The sequence below is a fragment of the Trachemys scripta genome, chromosome 7, assembly GCF_013100865.1.
Source record: "Trachemys scripta elegans isolate TJP31775 chromosome 7, CAS_Tse_1.0, whole genome shotgun sequence".
NCBI lineage: Eukaryota > Metazoa > Chordata > Testudines > Emydidae > Trachemys > Trachemys scripta.
The window spans coordinates 2,716,111-2,729,014 of NC_048304.1; the positions used below are offsets into that span (position 1 = coordinate 2,716,111).

The 12,904-nt window shown below is 46.2% G+C and overlaps 1 protein-coding gene across 4 annotated transcripts in view; it reads right to left on the reverse strand.

Moving 5' to 3' along the window:
* Positions 1-3,766: 3,766 nt before the first annotated feature.
* Positions 3,767-12,904, reverse strand: part of FHIT (fragile histidine triad diadenosine triphosphatase) — a 1,015,388-nt gene continuing 1,006,250 nt past the window's right edge. For all 4 annotated transcript variants that reach the window (XM_034776975.1, XM_034776974.1, XM_034776972.1 and 1 more), the window contains one exon: positions 3,767-4,076. The gene's annotated coding sequence lies outside the window, so the exon portion shown is untranslated. The remainder of the gene's footprint in view (positions 4,077-12,904) is intronic.

The window sequence follows — 12,904 nt, forward strand, 5'->3', positions numbered from 1 at the left end:
TTGCAAAAAATTGCTGGAAATGCACTCAAGCAGCAACATTTAATTCCAGGTTTTTAATAGCTCAAAGTTTGAGGGTGTTAGCAGCGGCTTGACTCTTGCTCACCTCTGAAATGTCCGTGACTAGGAGGCGTCAACTCTGAAGGTGACTTGGCACCTCTGGCCCTCTGTGTTTCCTATAGCGTGGATGTTTGAGCGGCCACCGGCTCTGTGGTGCCAGGAGCCATTCTCAGAGCACCTTCTGCAAGCTTTATTCCATAGCAGAGTACGCAGAGGAGGAAACGCAGGGCCGGATTCTACTCTTGCTCCCACTGGAAATTCAGGAACAAGCCCAGAGAAAACAATGGAGTTACATGAATGAAAATCAGAGTGGACAAGAGAGCAGAACTGGACTGCCTGGCTCCTCCTGACTGCATTTGTTCCTCTGCACCTAGGTGTTTCCCTGTATCCCTCTCGTGTTCCCCATGAAAAGCAGCACACTACAGTGACTGGCACCGGTAGAAGACACTCCATGATGGCCAGCATGGGTAAGAGTGTGGCTGAGCAGAAGGGAAAGGGAGTACAGAGACTAGCCCATATCAAGGCCAACCAGAGGTCCGGCCCCTGCTGCAGCGGAAGTGCTGAGGTGCTGATAAGAACAGCCATATTGGGTCAGACCAAAGGTCCATCTAGCCCAGTATCCTGTCTTCTGACAGTGGCCAGTGCCAGGTGCCCCAGAGGGAATGAACAGAACAGGGAATCATCAAGTGATCCATCCCGTCACCCATTCCCAGCTTCCGTCAAACAGAGGCTAGGGACACCATCCCTGCCCATCCTGGCTAATAGCCATTGATGGACCTATCCTCCATGAACTTACCTAGTTCTTTTTTGAATACTGTTACAGTCTTGGCCTTCACCACATCCTCTGGCAAAGAGTTCCACAGGTTGACTGTGCATTGTGTGAAGAAATACTTCATTTTCTTTGTTTTAAACCTGCTGCCTATTAATTTCATTTGGTGACCCCTACTTCTTGTGTTATGAGAAGGAGTAAATAACACTTCCTTATTTACTTTTGCCACACCAGTCATGATTTTATAGACCTCTATTATATCCCCTCTTAGTTGTCTCTTTTCCAAGATGAAAAGTCCCAGTCTTATTAATCTCTCCTCATACGGAAACCGTTCTATACCCCTAATCATTTTTGTTGCCCTTTTCTGAACCTTTTCCAAGTCCAATATATCTTTTTTGAGATGGGGCAACCACATCTGCACGCAGTATTCAAGGTGTGGGTGTACCATGGAGTTATAGAGAGGCAATATGATACTTTCTGTCTTATTATCTGTCCCTTTTCTAATGATTCCCAGCCTACCTGCTATGCCTTATGGTCTGTCCCATCAAGCCAGTCTTCCCAGTCCCCTCCTCCTTAGGGCTGTGGGGAGTGTCTGAATGAGCCAGGGGCTAGTGGCAGGCCTAGATTTAAATAGGGCTTTTTTACTTCCCATATAACTGCAGAGTTACTAATCCGGCCCTAGCCACCACTAATTCTTTAACGTATACCCCCATCTAGTGCAAATCCTGTTTTTGAAAACAGGAGGGAAACACACACACACCCTGTGCTGCATCAAGGGGTTGTTTTGCACATAATGCCACAAGAGGATTTTTTTTTAACTAGACCTTTGATACGGCATCCTCATTAACGCAAATGAAATGTTCCTTGCCGGTCAGTCGTCATCTACTAGGCAGGCGGGATATGAAGTGGTTGGTATCCTGCCTTCATCGCTGGCTACAAAATTTAATACAAGAATATTCCATACTGACTATGAAGCCATCAAATGCAAGGGTTGAAAATAGCTTGCAATTGTAATTGAAGCACAGGGTCTCCCACATCCACCTACCTGTATGGAATGGCAATTGTCTTCGCGTTGAAGAATCAGCTCTGTTTTACATATTCAAATGCAAAGGGAGGACCTTTCAGACTGGTTCATTTGCTGGGTTCTTGGAAAGTGGCTTGCCATTGTGCCTTCCTTTTCTGTATTGCAACTCTTGTTCCGGGACTAAGATGTACAGACCCTGTCAGAAGGGGATTTCTCTTCACTTTGACTGGAAATAAAATAGCATTAGAATGGTTGCGGCTTTTCAAAAGTCTGCGGAAGATGTCTGCTGTCATGTGAAATCCGTGATAGCAAACACAGGCGTCCCGGAGCTACGTTTGCAAAGTATCAGAGCAATAACTAGAGCTAGGCTTGGAAGGATTAGCTTTATATGTCAATTTCATCGCACACACGCAAACCAACACAAATATTTCCGTCGCTAATAATCAAAATGTACTGCTAGGCAAAGTAAGAGAAATGCTGCTTGAGAATTTGATTTGAGGATATTTACTTTGTACACTTTGACATGTGATGTTGATGGTTATAAAGTTTTAACCGTTTGAATCTCAACCTCTCCTGTCATTAAATAACTGTCTGGCTTCCTCCCCCAGCATTTCCTGCAACTGTGAAAATGTAAATTGATAAATACTGAAAAAATGCATAAAACCCCATAATTCTGTGTAACTGGGAAAATTTTAATCGATAATAATCAGAAAAATACTTACACATAAATATTGCTATTATCTGACACAAGTATAAAAAAATGAATTCTGCCAAGCCTAACTCTAGCCAAATGCCTTTGTTTCGCTCCTGATGTTACTCTCTGTATTTGCTCAACAGAGTTTCTAAGTCAATGGGCCAAATTTATCCCTGGTCCTGGCCAGACTTTGGCCCAAGCACTGTGTATACCCTGGGCATTTTCACTAAGTCTCAAATCAGACTGGGCTTCCGTGACACTCCCAGGATTATTTATTTACACATTTCTGGTATGTTTCATTTTGTTTGATGTAGTGTCGGATCAATCTGGTGGCATCTGAATCCTGATTCGGATCTGACTCCGAACTTCTCTGAAGTTCTGGTATATTCATGGCTGATGGCCCATGTCAACCCCATTGCAAAGATGCTGTACAAGTTGCCGTGGTTTAAAGCAGCGACCGCAGAGTATCTGAGCTACTGCTGTTCTCTCCCATTCTGCATTAAGAACACTGTTGTCCCACATACCACTGTGTGGCAAGGGATGACAAAAGCTGCCTTCTTCTAGTGACAACTGTAGACCTGAGCTGCCAAACTCAGGTTGGGATCGGGGTCCAAATTTCCCCAAAGTTCAAGAGTGCCACCACTGTGCTTCAGTTCAGGGCTCTTGTCAGTATATTAGATGTCCATTTGCCTTCATTTCAGCCACATATTCTCTGTGATGCACTGGCAGTAAATAGCTAAATGACTGCAGAGTTGCCTCAGAGCAGCTCTGCAGATGATCTTATTACTGAGCGAGTACATCAAGTGAATAACAACCAACCAAAGTTAACATGTTTTGTTGCAAGCAACAACCCTTACATCATAGGCCGTAACGTGCTGAATATCACATGAGCAGCTTCACATTTTGATTAATTCCCTAAAGTGTATTGCACTATTTTAAGCCCCTACAGCTTTGTACCAATACATTAAAAGTAAGAGAGGAATGTATGATCTTAAGAAAGTTTATGCATTTCTTATTCAATAATCTTATCTAGCAGAATGGTAGCTCTCCAGGCTTATCGTATCCAGGCTATAATAAAGCTTTGGTTTCTGAGAAGCACACTAGTACTAAAAGATGTAATTTTTCTGCGCTACAATACATTACAAACAGAATATTGTTAGGCACAACATGGAGCCAATGTTTTGAAATGTATCCCGATAAATGTAATGTAACACACCAGACAAATATTGCTGCTAGTATTTAATTTCAGTTTAGGCCCAGGGCCAATTTTAAAAGATTCACTCCCAAGTACATCATTCAAAAATCTGAGCCATTATGCAAAAGCTTGTGTTGAATCCAGTCTGTCAGTCGTCTTAGGTGAAATTCAACCCCGCCGATATCCAACGGTACAATAAAGTGTTTCATGGATGAAGCCATTGTTCGTAGAATGTCATCTAAGCTGGTTAGCTGCAGGTCCAATGTCACAGAGCACTGGCGAATTAGTCCCTTTTTTGGTTTTCTTATGCTCCAGGATTTGTTCCAGATTGTCTCACCTGAAAAATAGTGACCATTAAAAGCTCCACTAGACATTAAGCTAAATGCCATAACATATTTGATCTGTATTAGTAAGATAAAATGAGTTTGTTTATTGTTAATTGGCTAGATGCTGATTAGCACTGTGCAAAGGGAACCAGTGATTATGATAGAGGAAATGAAATATTCAGGGTTAAAGCCAGCTAGCGCATATTCCAGTTCATATGGCAGCAGCTAGTATTTGGAGAGGAGAACCATAACTGTACAGTGGTTATAGCAAGTCATTTCAATATTCCATTTAGATGGAATCTATTTATATTATACAGATCAAGCCCACGTGCCAATCGTGATAACACCTTTTCAGACATGGATCTCAAAGAACTTTGCAAAGGAGATTAGTGGCATTATGTTTATTTTACAGAAGGGAAACTAAGCCACAGAGTGAGGAAAGGCTAGATTCGGAAGGGAATTCAGGCATGGCCATGCTGAGTGTCACCACACCTTACTTTTAGGTAGATACAAAATCACAGCAATTCACGAAGCCTGGATTAGCTGTCTAGACTCTCTAGACGATGAATGGGGAGAGAGAGAGAGGTGCCTCAGAACGGGAGTCACAAAAGCCAGCATGCTAGGCGGCTCCCCGTCTGGGCTTGCCTATAGGAGATGCCAAAGCAAGGGAGTTGGGGCCTAAATCGGGGCAGGGGGGATTATTTCTCAGAAGCAACGGATCTGTCTCCTGGGTGAATGCTCTAACCACCCAGCTACAGCGTCAGTCCCATGCTTGCTCTCTCTCTGGCCCAGTGGGCCGTGAATTATTTATTCACAGTGCAAGAGCTTCACCAGGAGAGGCTGGGTGACCCCCACATTAGACTAGGCCACGGGCCTTGTGAGTGGTGGCAGACTCCCGTTCAAATCCCTTCTCCCCTTCAGGGGGCTTTGAACCAGGGGTCTTCCGCATTCCTGCTGAGTACGAGAACCACGGAGCTAAAAGCGCTGTTTATGAGGGATGTTCTCCTTCTTCCCAAAGCCCAGCTGTTTGGTGTGAGCTCATCCACAGAGCCCAACCTGGTAAGAGAGCTCAGAGCACCTGAGGGGGGGGGGGGATTTTGTGCCTTGCAGTGGGGCCTGATGCTGAGATTTGGCATCTTTTGTGAATCTAGCCCCAACTGATTTGGCCACGAGTAGGCCACGGGCAGCGCTTGGCCTAGAACCCCTCTTTCCTGTCAGCCCTCTACCCTAGCCATTGGGCCATCCAGCCTCCTGGAGAGCTTCCTGTAAATGCACTTTACAATCATAGTCCCTTCTGTGCCATTAGATTCTGATCCCATTGATTCTGCATGCTGCGGCATTCATGGGACGTCCTAGTGAAGTCAGTGGGACTCCATGTGGGTGCAAGGATCTGGCGGGGTGGGGTTGAGAGGAGCGAGCAGGGGACATGGTCTTGGTGGGGGAAGAGGCAGTGTGGGGGCAGGGCCTTGGGGGAAGGGGCGGTGCAGGGGCAGGGCCTTGGGGGAAGAGGCAGCGTGCGGGCGGGATTTTGGGGGAAGAGGTGGTGCGGGGGAGGGGTCTCGGGGGAAGGGGCAGTGTGGGGGAGGGGTCTCGGGGGAAGGGGCAGTGCAAGGGTGGGGGCTCGGGGGGAAGTGGTGACATGGGAGGTGGGACCACACTTTGGGCACCAGTGGCCCTCCTGCTTTTAGAAAGCTTTCACTGCTCCTGCTTCTGGATGGAGCCCCCGCTCCCAGAAACTTTCAAGGTGCCCTATGGATCCATACCCCAGCCTTGGGCCAGCCCTGAAGCAGAGAATTTCACCCTCAAAAGAAAGATCAAAGGCAGTTTACCCTTGAGTTCTTTGCAGGAAAAGTCCCTTTCATCACCCCTTTACTGTGCTATATGTAGCATGACTCAAAGGGACATTGTGTGACCTCGATCTGCAATCATGAGAGAAGCTGCATGTGCACAGTGAGGACACAATACCTCCCATCCTGATACACACTAGTGGCCATGGGTACCAAAGTGTTCTGGTGACTGTCGAGGGACAAATGGGAAGGACAAATTGTACAATGTGTCCAACATCGCTCCCTTTTCACATATCTACTCCCCTGAACGGCTATTTCTACCTTGCCGTCGCCACAGCTTGGCTATTGAAACTCACATACGGGAGCACGTCAGCTACAAGATCATATTCAGATTGCTACTTTGAATCTCTCTCTCATGTTATGCCCACAACAGTACAGTAACAGCACTTGGCTAGTAGTTGAGCACTAGGTGTGCTGTTTTGCTTGGTGTCGTACCACCTGCCCACATCATTGTTTGGTTGCCTCTTCTCCCTGAAACATGTGTTTCCCCGTTTCGTGGCATCTTGAGTGCTAACGTCTCCATTGTATGGCAGCCTGTAAGTTACTTGTGAATCTGCTTTAAACAGGGCCTCCCTGCTTAGTCAGTGTATCTTGTAACTCACACCATGGATGAGTTTGCAGGAATCAGAGCCCAGCTCCATTCAGGGTGACCAGATGTCCCGATTTTATAGGGACAGTCCTGATTTTTTGGGTCTTTTTCTTATATAGGTTCCTATTACTCCCATCCTGATTTTTTACATTTGTTGTCTGGTCACCCTAGCTCCATTTCAGATCTGAAAGCCCTTGACTCCTCTTTTCATCAGTCTTCTTTGAAACGTCACCATTGCCCTACACCTCTCCTTCTGTTCTCTTCGAGATCCCGGGACGCTCTGCTCCCTAAGTTGTGCCCTCCCCCTCTCCGCCACTGATTAATCAAGCACAAAACCAGATCAACATATCTGGCTGTTGATATTTGGGATTCAAGCTTTTGTGTGAACAGAACATCTGATCCTTCTGAGTTTGCACTATTAACACTAAAAAAAGTAATACTTTATACAGCCTCTCTGGCTGATGCTTCTACTGCAGCTATAACCACAGGACCTAGGTGCTGATCTGTGGCACTCAAGGTACCCTACAAAGCTGAGTAAATTTTGCTAACCCCAGGGAAAGGGAAGCCCAGAGTTCCCTTTAACGTTCATCCCTGTGTAGAGACAGCACTAGATCAGTGCACCCCTTAAATCCTCAAATGAGGACTGATGGGGTACGTAGGCTTTCAGGTGCCCCCCTGCACTGGGATGAATTTCACTCAGCCTGCCCTCCCCCGAGTCTTCATTTTCACTGGGCTGCAAGGGAAAAAATGACTCTGACACACCCAGACTAGAACAAGAATCAACATTCATTTTGCAGTAGGCACATTATACATTAACACATCACACTTATGGGGAAACCTTTTCCCTTATGCATTACATGGTTCATTAGTAGCCACTGTAATTGCATTGCTCTTATAGCTACATCTTCCATGTGAGAGATATTTTAAGAGACGTTAGACAAAGTTTTTACACTTCAGATGACACTCTCACAGACCAGGTTGTGTTTGTTCAGGAAGCTTCTGGTGATATTAACTTTTCCTTGCATTCCGTTGAAATGAAAAAGGATTACTTTATATTTACTTGTTTCTTATTGCAGGAAAACTAATTTTGGGGGAAGAATAGACCCTGTAATATGACACGTTCTTCTCTTCAACCTTTCCAGCTAGTCAAAATAACGTCAAATACACCCTGGGAACATTCTCGTCTATTGACGGATTCTTATGATGTTGTTTCTCAAGGTGACCTTCATGAAACCTATCTCCTTTGGAGCTTAAGGTTCACTCTCTTAGGTCATAATGGTTTCCCGGGGACACGGAGTTCCTGATTTCTAATTGATGGTGCTTAGAGGCTGTTGAGTGTGTGATATAATTAATGGCACTTAAGGCTGGAGTGTGTAGAAATCTATAGCTGATTAGTAAAATGGGTGTTTGCGTAGTGATTACAGTATGTGCAGACACTTCCTGAGTGCAGTCACGGTCAGATCTCACCGATGCAGCGTGGTTAGTGCCACAGGGCTAAGATGTAGCCCAGCATAAGCTCTCAGCCAGCCTGCCTGAGGGAGCCAGGCGGAGGGCCATGGCTTGCCCTTGCCCTTTCCCACTCCAGGGGAGTCTCCTGCTGCTATTGCGGGGATCTGAATTCTGCCCAATGTGGAAGGCTGCAGTGGGGCGGGCCAGGGGATCAAATCCGCTTGAAGGCAGATTCAGTGGCCAAGCACCCAGTGGAACTGGCTGGGGTGGGGGCTGCAGAGATGCACCACACCCGGGGCCTGGTTGGGGATGGTTCTCACGGCTGCAGCTTTTCTGCCTGCATGGAGCTGGGAGAGTTGGGCTTTATGTGGCTAGAGTGAATTTCACCCCGTGTGATCAAGCTGAAGGAGCTGCCCCCTGCTCCAGAGACTCCAGGGAGCTGAGTGACAACCGAAAGGGAGGCTGGGGGAGAAGGAAGCATAAACAATAAACTGCCTCAATGCCAAGCAAAGACGAGGCTTCCTGTGCTACCAGGGTCAGAGTCTCCTCAGCAGTTACTCGGCATAGCTCGGATGTAGTGATGCCCATTGCTACAAGGCAGCCACCTCCTGAGCACCCCCTTGTGGCCAGAGGAGCACGCACCCTGCCTCAGTTTCTCCACGTTGCGGCTCCATACATCAGTAACTGCACCGGGGGGCTCTCCTGCGGCCAGTAATGCCACTCCTTTGGGGCTGGGTTTATAAACAAACAACTCAAAGAGTTCTCCACGCCCCCTGTCAGCCCCACGCATTCATCCCTGGCATCTTCTGTCAGGCTGGAGGCCCTTCCTCACGATTAGCCTGCTACTCAGTGCCCAGCCCCTTCTCGCTGGAGTCTCCCCTGCTCTCCCAGCAGGAACTCCCCAGCCCTCAATCCCTTTCTTCCCCGGGGGGGCAGTCTATTCTCCGGCTCTGGGAGGCTAGCAGGGAAACCCCTCCCACTCCCCAGCTCTCAGCCTTCTTTAGCCCTCTGGCTTCCGGGCCCAAACCAATCCCCCCCAAGGTCAGAGATCTCCTGTTTTCTTCAACCTCTGCCACAGTTTCCTCTTCCCCTCTGGCTCGTTATACAGACCAGCTGTCCTCCATCAGGCTTCATCAAGAGGCTGTTAAGAAGGCACAGGTGGGCTGGACCGGTTCGCTCTTAAAGGGCCCATCCCACCCTGTGACACCAGCTGAGAACCTGGTCTGCAGGAGGTGGCGACAGCAGGATCTGAACTACACCAATGCCCTCAGGGAGCCATTCTGCCTTCGGAGCCAGAAAGAGAAGAATGTCTTTTCAACTTGGTCAGAGAATGGTGACTAACTGCCCGCGGGCAGGGGGAAAGGGTTTACCTCAGAGAGCCATCCCCAGGGCGCAGGATGCGTTACTTGGAAATATTTTTAAAAGAATCCTGTATTTGGCATGACACCTAAAATATTCACATGTTCAAACAATTAAAAGCAATTGGCTATATATAGCTCAGCAAGCAGTTGGCAACGGAGTATCACTGTCAATCCTCTGTATGAAGGGGGACATTTTGACATCACATTTGAGGCTGACTACTTCTCTAATGGCATACAAGTATTTCCTCACTTGCAGATAAAATAGGAAACCTCACTGAAACTTGTGACTATCCCATCTCTTGTCTCGGCTCAAGGAGTGGAGTCAGAAAGAGGAACGGAAGCTTATTTCCTATGAATCCTTTTAATCTTTAGCCTATTCTCAGGCAAGTGTGCTGTGTTTTGAAATTCAGGAGACACAAGAACATCAAAATATTTACCCTGCTAACAAGACTCCTGATTTCTGTGATGGTTAGAAACCTGGAGAGATGCATCTGAAAACAGATCCTAAAATGTCAACACTGCACTAAGAATTGCTCTGTACAGAAGAGCACTTTCTCTCTCATCCTGTCTCACACATTACATCATTTTGCAAAACTCATTGGGATAAATAACTGATCAGACTCGGATGGGAATGGCTGCTGAACATCCCGAGCAACGGTCATTTTAAGCAAATTCTCAGCTGCTGTGATCTTAAGCACTGATTTTTAAAAAAATCTTTGCCTTAAAAGTAGTTTCCTTTTAGGTTTCGTTTAACCAGACCCAGAGGCTGAGATGCTGGTGGACATCCCCTCATTTAGGGGGTTGCGTCTGGCTTTGTGCACGGCTCAGTTTTAACATCGCCTAGGACCATCACACACTGACTTGATTCAACACCTGTGACAGTAATAAATAAGGCAGAGTTCGGAGGTGGAGGAGCAGCAGGGAGACGCATGGACCTCTGTCGAATCGAAAGGTATTTTACATTACTATGCAGAAAGAAACCACAGAAATCACAAAGAGCCATGCGTTGAAGGCTGCGAATCTTCTTTTTCATACACAGTGAAATTCACCCCTGTCAGGGGATCAGCACCAGGACTGTGTTCCACTGAAGCCTATTACGTGGACTGAAGAGGGGCGATGACCTTGCAATGTTTTCCTGCACAGGGGTGCGTTTCACCCTCAGGGAACAAATGGGCCAATGAGTGGCACCATGGGCAGCCAATAAGGACAGCCGCACGAGCTCAGCGCATTGCTTAAAAAGGAACCCCCCCTTGCTTTAAATTCTGGTCCTCTCCTGAGTTACTTGCAGCTTCTCGTGAGCTTAATCTTTGCTGGAGCGAGGTTGTAAGTATTCCGTGAGTGACAGCTCAAGCTGGAGGTGTCCTAGAGATGATGGCGCGTCCCGAGCAGCTGGGAGTACAATGAAGTGGGGAGAAAGACGTGAAAGAAGCGGGACACACGGATAACAGTGACTGACTAGGAATTGAACTCCCCTGTTAGTCTCATCTATTATAGAGGACTGGTATCTTCTCATCTTCTCTAATTAAATATCTTCTTATCATCCCTGATAGAACACCACACAGTTGGAAATGTTAAAAGTATTTATTTCTTCAAGCAACCCCCAGGATATTTCTGTTCGCCAGGGGTCTAACGTTCAAGCACACGGCTCTGTCAGGAGCGTCAGGGGTGGAACAGCACTTTGCAGATGTAGCAGGGAGAGAATTAAGAGCTTCCTATTATATTCAAATGATATTTCTCTTGCTTTCTTATAGAAAAGGAAGCCATCAGCAGTTATTTTAGTCCTCCTTGACCTAAAGACATCTGCAAGTGCTGACACTGGAATGCATTAATGAGAGGAAAGAGAAATCACTATTGAGTCTTTTTAAAGTATTAACTGCAATGTGATATCTCATTTTGCCAACCTATTGTACCCTTAAGTAAGAATTACAATTAACCAGTTAACATGAGCCCATTGGGTCAGGAGGGTAGGGCCCAGAATTGTGTGTAGGTGAGCATGTTTAGGAGGGGACAGGCAATTGCCAGGAGGCAGGTTCTAGGCAGCATGCAAGAAGTGCTGCAAAGGAAATGTGAGTAGTTTCAGGTGTGGTGACAACTGCAGGGCAAGTTTCAGAGTAACAGCCGTGTTAGTCTGTATCCGCAAAAAGAAGAACAGGAGTACTTGTGGCACCTTAGAGACTAACAAATTTATTAGAGCATAAGCTTTCGTGGACTACAGCCCACTTCTTCGGATGCATATAGAATGGAACATATAATGAGGAGATATATATACACACATACAGAGAGCATAAACAGGTGGGAGTTGTCTTACCAACTCTGAGAGGCCAAATAATTAAAAAAAAAACAAAACAAAAACTCTATCTCCCCTTGTAAGTACACTCACACTTCTTATCACACTGTCTGTACTTGGCTAGCTTGATTATCACTTCAAAAGTGTTTTTTTTAGTGCAGTAAAGAGTTATCCAAAAGCTCTGAAAATGTGGTGGAAACCCTGAAGAAGGGGGTGAATTAGGTAGATAGTTTCCATATTTTCAATGATTCAAAACTATTACGTAGGCACCGGGTCAAATATAATATTTGAACCTTGGAAGCCCTGACTATGCAATATGCTTAACCAGGCGCCTAGCTTTTAGCACCTGAGCAGTCCCTTTGAAATCAACCAAGCGCATTAGCTCAGAGTGGCCAAAATGAGCAAACTTGATGAACTGACATTTCTCAGAGCCAGGCACTTAATCAGAACAACAGGGAAGGAGGCCTACACCACCACTGCTCATTGCCTCCAGAATTTCTACATTCAGCGTTTTTTGACTATCCCATGGGCCATGTTCAAATCTCAGTCAAAATTGGGTCCAAGCGCACTTCGATTTGCCAGGAGAACTCCTAAGACTCTGCTGAGGTGAAAAACAAAAATAGCCCTGAAGGAAAATTTCTGTGACCTTGTTAATTTGCCAGGAGTTTTCAATCTTCCTACTGCTGAAAGCAGGGTCCAGGGAGTGGGCAACGGAGGAAAAGCTCTAAGGATGTGCACTTTACATTAAGTTCAGAGCATTTTAGCATCAGAATTAAAAACACTCTGAGGGAGAAGAGTTTGACAGTGATGCCTTGGTGTTTGGAATTACAGAAGCTCCCCGACTTACGCAAGCGTTCCATTCTGGAATGCCTTGTGTAAGTCGAGTTTTGCGTAAGTCAGGAACGTATCTCTGACAATTACACCCAAAAAAAGGCACTTACGGAACTTTTTTCGTAAGTCCGGATTTCCGTAGGTCGGGTTTATGCAACCCGGGGAGCGTCTGTATAGGCTAAAAAGCACAGCCTGAACTGGGCAAAACCCTCTTGCAATGAGGATACCATTAATGAATAATTTAATGGCGTCAGACCTAGGAAAAGAACCGACCCTAATACCTGAATGGGCTGACCTAGGCTGCTGATTCAGCTCCCTTGCAGAAACTCATTTACTTTAAGAGAGCTCTGCACATGGGTTGAAGGGCAGCCGAGTAGATCTGCTTGCAGTGCTGGGCTCTGACTATCTATCTAGCTTAGGGTTTTACATTATTTCTACACCTTTCTGTAGGATATAATGATACTAGGGAACAGGA